The following is a 6,058-nucleotide window of genomic DNA, read 5'->3' as shown; positions in this document are numbered from 1 at the left end:
GGTCCTCATTTTACCGACCTCGGAAGGATGGAAGTTTGAGTCAACCTTGAGTCGGTCAGGATCGAACTCCAGGCTGTGGGCAGAGTCTGCCTGCAAGAACTGCATTCTAACCACTGCACCTTCGGAGAGGGAGGGATGGGGGAAGGAAGGAAGGAAGGAAGGAAGGAAGGAAGGAAGGAAGGAAGGAAGGAAGGAAGGAAGGAATAGCAATAGCAATAGCAGTAACAATAGCAATAGCACTTAGACTTATATGCCACTTCATAGTGCTTTACAGGCCTGTCTAATCAGTTTTACAGAGTCTGCATATTTGGCCCCAACAATCTGGGTCCTCATTTTACCGACCTCGGAAGGATGGAAGTTTGAGTCAACCTTGAGTCGGTCAGGATCGAACTCCAGGCTGTGGGCAGAGTCTGCCTGCAAGAACTGCATTCTAACTACTGCACCTTCGGAGAGGGAGGGATGGGGGAAGGAAGGAAGGAAGGAAGGAAGGAAGGAAGGAAGGAAGGAAGGAAGGAAGGAAGGAAGGAATAGCAATAGCAATAGCAGTAACAATAGCAATAGCACTTAGACTTATATGCCACTTCATAGTGCTTTACAGGCCTGTCTAATCAGTTTTACAGAGTCTGCATATTTGGCCCCAACAATCTGGGTCCTCATTTTACCGACCTCGGAAGGATGGAAGTTTGAGTCAACCTTGAGTCGGTCAGGATGGAACTCCAGGCTGTGGGCAGAGTCTGCCTGCAAGAACTGCATTCTAACTACTGCACCTTCGGAGAGGGAGGGATGGGGGAAGGAAGGAAGGAAGGAAGGAAGGAAGGAAGGAAGGAATAGCAATAGCAATAGCAGTAACAATAGCAATAGAACTTAGACTTATATGCCACTTCATAGTGCTTTACAGGCCTGTCTAATCAGTTTTACAGAGTCTGCATATTTGGCCCCAACAATCTGGGTCCTCATTTTACCGACCTCGGAAGGATGGAAGTTTGAGTCAACCTTGAGTCGGTCAGGATCGAACTCCAGGCTGTGGGCAGAGTCTGCCTGCAAGAACTGCATTCTAACTACTGCACCTTCGGAGAGGGAGGGATGGGGGAAGGAAGGAAGGAAGGAAGGAAGGAAGGAAGGAAGGAAGGAAGGAAGGAAGGAAGGAAGGAAGGAATAGCAATAGCAATAGCAGTAACAATAGCAATAGCACTTAGACTTATATGCCACTTCATAGTGCTTTACAGGCCTGTCTAATCAGTTTTACAGAGTCTGCATATTTGGCCCCAACAATCTGGGTCCTCATTTTACCGACCTCGGAAGGATGGAAGTTTGAGTCAACCTTGAGTCGGTCAGGATCGAACTCCAGGCTGTGGGCAGAGTCTGCCTGCAAGAACTGCATTCTAACCACTGTGCCACTATGTTCCCATCTACAGCAGACTTCTTCAGCCTGTCAACATCTGGACGTCCCATCCCAATGTCCAGCCAACACCCTCAATCCGTCACCATGATTGTCCACTTCTGCTATTGCCATTTCTGGTGGACGTAGCAGCCGCCCATCCCAAATGCGGGCAAAAGGGGGAAATATTAGCCTCATCCTTCTCCGTCATCCAGGCCCTGGTTGTCCCCAAAGGTGCTTTTGTTCAGGAGGCAACTGGACTTTCTTGTTTTCCTTTGAAAACCTTTCGCTTCTCCTCCAAGAAGCTTCTTCGGCTTCTTGGAGGAGAAGCAAAAGGTCTTCAGAGAAAAACAAGAAAGTCCAGTTGCCTCCTGAACAAAAGCACTCGTGGGATTACAGAACAGGCTCTGCTTCACAGATGCGCCTGAGGGCCAAGCGGCAAATTGGCCCAGCCCGATGCTAACGTCGCTTTCCCCTGGTCCGAAGAATCTTAAACCTATTGCTTTAGACTAGAATAGAGCTGGAAGGGACCTTGGAGGTCTTCTAGTCCAGCCCCCTGCTCAAGCAGGAGAACCTATACCATCTCAGACAGGTGATTGTCTAGTCTCTTCTTGAAAACCTCCAGTGATGGAGCAGCCACGATTTCTGGTGGCAAGCTGTTCCACTGGTTAATTGTCCTCCCTGTCAGGAAGTTTCTCCTTAATTCCAGGTTGCTTCTCTCTTTGGTCAGTTTCCATCCGTTGTTTCTCGTCCTTCCCTCTGGTGCTTTGGAGAATTACGTGACCCCCTCCTCTTCTTTGTGGCAGCCCCTCAGATACTGGAACGCTGCCATCATGTCTCCCCTATTTCTTCTTTTCTTTAGACTAGCCAAACCCAAGTCCTGCAGCCGTTCTTCATGTGTTTTGGCCTCCAGGCCTTGGATTATCTGAATTGCTCTTCTCTGAACTTTTTCTGAACTCTGATTTTGTTTTAATTAATATGGATTTTTTTAACAAAAAATTAACTCAGGTGAGACAGGGGCTTAATGAGAAATATTAACTAGCAACCAAATTCACGGCTTGACAATAGCTACGGTATTACGTCTCTGAACTGAATCTTAGGCCAACATGACACAATCACAAGAAGAGGGGTATGTGAGCCTACACAAACTTTGTCACCCCATCTTTGAACCCCAATTCACTCTGGGTTTATCCAAGTCCAAGTCCAGGGAATACTGAATCAAAAGAGCCATTAGGATAATAACCGCTGCTTTATCTCTAGTATTTGAAATGCTGTTTTTATTTCATTCCTTGTGTTTATGGACTCTTGGTGTTATCAAAGGCTGGAGCAGGACTTGAATTCGGCACTCCCGGTCTCTTCGGGAAGGCAGAAAACTGTGTGAGTGAAATTCAGCACCGCCTGCCCTGTAAAAATGTCTGTTCAGAGAGAAAACACACTTCCTACTAGACAGATTCAGCCTCTTACAGTATAGAGACACCCAGTTGTAAGTTATTAATGGGGAAGCTGTACAGCACATGGAACTCTGGAAGGCGCGGAGCAGGATATGTCTTTAAAAGGAAAGATTTATTATTGCTTTGGTTCCAAAGAGACAGTTTGATCTAGTAGTTAAGGTTCAAAGCTAGAAGCTGTGAGGTCTAGTCCTGCTTTGAACACAAAGGCCAGCTAGGTGGCTTTGGGCCAATCGCCAGGAGATGGTGAGTTCTAGTCTCACCTGTGTCAGGATAGTTGATTGGGTGACTTGGGTCCAATCGCCAGGAGATGGTGAGTTCTAGTCCCACCTGCGTCAGGAAAGCTGACTGGGCGACTTGGGGCCAATCAACAGGAGACGGTGAGTTCTAGTCCCACCTTCATCAGGAATGCTGACTGGGCGACATGGCGCCAATTGCCAGGAGACGGTGAGTTCTAGTCCCACCTTCATCAGGAAAGCTGGCTGGGTGACTAGGGGCCAATCGCCAGGAGACGGTGAGTTCTAGTCCTGCCTTAAGGCATGAAATCCAGCTGACTTTGGGCCAGTCACTCTCAGCCCAACCTACCTCACAGGGTTGTTGTGGGGACAATAAGGAGGAGAGAGGAGTGTTGTGTCTTTTGCCACCTTGAGTTACTTATAACAGTAGTAAATGTGGGAAATAAATAGATAAAAATAAATATCACATCTCCAACTGGATCATGTTTGAGCGATACTTTAAGCTTCACGAATAATTATCTCCCAGCTATCGCCACTTCCAAAGGGGTGTGTAGGTCAAACTCTCAGGATATTTTTGCAATGGCCACGCTGCCGGGGAGGGGGATTCTGGGAGTTGAAGTCCTCCTATCTGAGAGCTGCCTGGTCTGGAAACACTGCTCAGGAGGAACTTAAATCTCATTTATTTCAGTAGTCCACTGTGTAATCTTTCGCTTCTCATCTCTACTCGGATCACAAACGTGTAGCAGCAGTGACCCCATGGTAAAAAAAATAAAACATCAAGATGGCAGCTGCGAAGTTCACATAGAAAACAGGAGGAACTTTGATCACACTTTCACAACTGCCATCTTGACTTTTTTTTTGCAAACACCCCCCCCCCTTTAGACATTCCTATTGTGTAAGATGGTCAAGGTTGAGAAATAAGGAGATGCTGATTGCGGAAACTCAGTTTTGACCCACCTGGCTGGACAAAAAGAGCGTGGGAAGGGACCTATTCTGCCCCCCTGCTTGGGCAAGAGACCCTATAACACCGTTTCAGAGAAGGGTTTGTCCAGACTCTTTTTGAAGCACCCACCGCCTCTGAAGGCAACTTCCGTTCCACTGGTGGATTGATCTCCCTGTTAGGAAGTTTCTCCTTCGTTCTAGTTTCCATCCGTTGCGTCTCGTCTTGCCTTTTGGTGCTTTGGAAAATAGTTTGACCCCACGCGTCCCTGTATTTTCCAAAGCACCAAAAGGCAAGACGAGACGCAACGGATGGAAACTAACCAAGGAGAAGGAAGGAAGGAAGGAAGGAAGGAAGGAAGGAAGGAAGGAAGGAAGGAAGGAAGGAAGGAGAGAGAAAGAAAGAGAGAAAGAAAGAAAGAAAGAAAGAAAGAAAGAGGAAGGAAGGAAGGAAGGAAGGAAGGAAGGAAGGAAGGAAGGAAGGAAGGAAGGAAACAAAGAAAGAAAGACAGAAGGAAAGAAAGAAAGAGAAAGAAAGAAAGAAAGAAAGAAAGAAAGAAAGAGAGAGAGAGAGAGAGAGAGAGAGAAGGAAGGAAGGAAAGAAAGAAAGGAAAGAAAGAAGGAAGGAAGGAAGGAAGGAAGGAAGGAAGGAAGGAAGGAAGGAAGGGAGGGAGGGAGGGAGGGATGGGAAGAGGGTGAGACAAAACAGAGGAAGGAAGGAAGGAAGGAAGGAAGGGAGGGAGGGAGGGAGGGAGGGAGGGATGGGAAGAGGGTGAGACAGAACAGAGGAAGGAAGGAAGGAAGGAAGGAAGGAAGGGAGGGAGGGAGGGAGGGAGGGAGGGATGGGAAGAGGGTGAGACAGAACAGAGGAAGGAAGGAAGGAAGGAAGGAAGGAAGGAAGGAAGGAAGGAAGGAAGGAAGGAAGGAAGGAAGGAAGGAAGGGGAAGGGAAGGAAATCCCGAAGCCACCCCATTTTTCATGGCAACCCTATTTACGGACGCTTTACCGCCTAGCGACCTAACGGGTCTCCCAGCCTCCCAAGGTCGGTGTGTCACTTGCTCAGAGGCAGCCTGGGCTAAATTCCCCCTTTAGCCCCAGCCTGGCTTTGGCTTCCAACTCCCAGCTGCTTCTTCCACCTCCTAACGAGGAAGGGCCATTACGGAAAAGCTGCCGAAGACGAGACCAAAAAAAACCCCCAAACACACAAACCTACAAAAGGAAGGAACAATCCTGTTGAGCAAAGTCCTGCGTGCAAACCGGGCGAGATAAATACGACGGTGTGTGTGTTAATGATGTGTTTTATGCGCTGCCATCTGTCTCGGGAAAGGTCAAAAGCAAAATAGCCCGAGTCGCTGGGGTGATTGGTGCGTGTCTGTGTGTGTCTGTTTGTGTGTGTGTGTGTGTGTGTGTACGTTGATAGGGGCTGGAGGGAGGTGGCGTTGAAGGGTGGCCAAGGGGCAGGGAAATAGCCGTCGCCCGAACACGGCCCTAAGAGCCCCGGTGACATCATATAAACACCATAATTGGGAAGTGGTAAATTGAAGTCGGCCTGCCTTTGGAATTTGATGTGTCAATAAACAAGTTCAAGGTGACACGTCGGATCAATACTGGGCGACAAGAATCATCCGACGAATTTACTGCAAAGTAATTGGGTGCAAAATGACTCAAGTCAACCTTCACACCGCAGAAAAAAAAATCCCAGAGCAGAGGGCCAAGCTCCAGGCGACGCTTTGTACCTGTCAGACGTTGCTTCAGGTGGCTTGCTCAGCGCTAATAGAGTTGTTTTAAGACACACACGCGCACACACACACACACACACACAAATATGCCCCACGCAAGAAATAATAAAGAGAGCCATCCTTCTGCCCCCACCCCCACACTTTATTATGAAACTTAGCCAAAGCATTGGTAAGTTGCACCACCCTGGAGGGGATCTGAGTAGCACACGACTATCAATATTGATATTTTTTCTTCCTGCCTGCATTTAGATGACAAATAAAACGGGCCTAAGAAACTGTTCTTTACCCCATCGCCACCATCACACACTGCCCCCTTTT

At 48.0% G+C, this 6,058-nt stretch overlaps 1 long non-coding RNA gene across 1 annotated transcript in view; it reads left to right on the top strand.

Moving 5' to 3' along the window:
• The window catches only part of LOC308663138, an 861,733-nt gene extending 857,277 nt beyond the window's left edge, over window positions 1-4,456 (top strand). Inside the window, exon 2 of the long non-coding RNA XR_014025301.1 lies at window positions 4,415-4,456. This is a non-coding gene — a long non-coding RNA (uncharacterized lncRNA). The remainder of the gene's footprint in view (window positions 1-4,414) is intronic.
• Window positions 4,457-6,058: the final 1,602 nt, after the last annotated feature.

This window comes from Vipera berus (assembly GCF_964194415.1).
Source record: "Vipera berus genome assembly, chromosome: 2".
Taxonomy (NCBI): Eukaryota; Metazoa; Chordata; class Lepidosauria; order Squamata; family Viperidae; genus Vipera; species Vipera berus.
The sequence above is the reverse complement of the archived record's forward strand: the minus strand, read 5'-3'. Positions and strand labels throughout refer to the sequence as shown.